This window comes from Phalaenopsis equestris, unplaced genomic scaffold (genome assembly GCF_001263595.1).
Source record: "Phalaenopsis equestris unplaced genomic scaffold, ASM126359v1 Scaffold000002, whole genome shotgun sequence".
NCBI lineage: Eukaryota > Viridiplantae > Streptophyta > Magnoliopsida > Asparagales > Orchidaceae > Phalaenopsis > Phalaenopsis equestris.
In genome coordinates, this window is record NW_018164444.1 from 31563924 (window position 1) to 31564322 (window position 399).

Genomic DNA, 399 nt, shown 5'->3' on the forward strand with positions numbered 1-399 from the left:
TCATCATCGTCGCGATCGGTTCAGGCTTCGTCCTGCCTGGGTTTAGCCCCGATCTGGTCTGGATTTGGCCACGTCCTGGCCTGGATTTGGCCACGTCCTAGCCTGGATTTGGCCATGTCCTGGCCTAGATTTGGCCACGTCCTAGCCTGGATTTGGCTTCGACCTGGTTTGGATCCGGCCTCCCTCGCGATCTTTTTCTCGATCAGACCACACCAATGATTTCCCTTGCAAGTTACAGCGGGCGTTCGTCCAAGCGCGCCCAATTTTTTCATTGCATTCCAGCAGCTGCGGGCCTTCTCCTGACAGGCGCGCCAGTGCCCGATTTTTTTGGTAAAATATCCTTTCGTCATTGCTTCCGGGCGCACCCGAATTTTTCGGCACATTCGGACGATCGCGTCC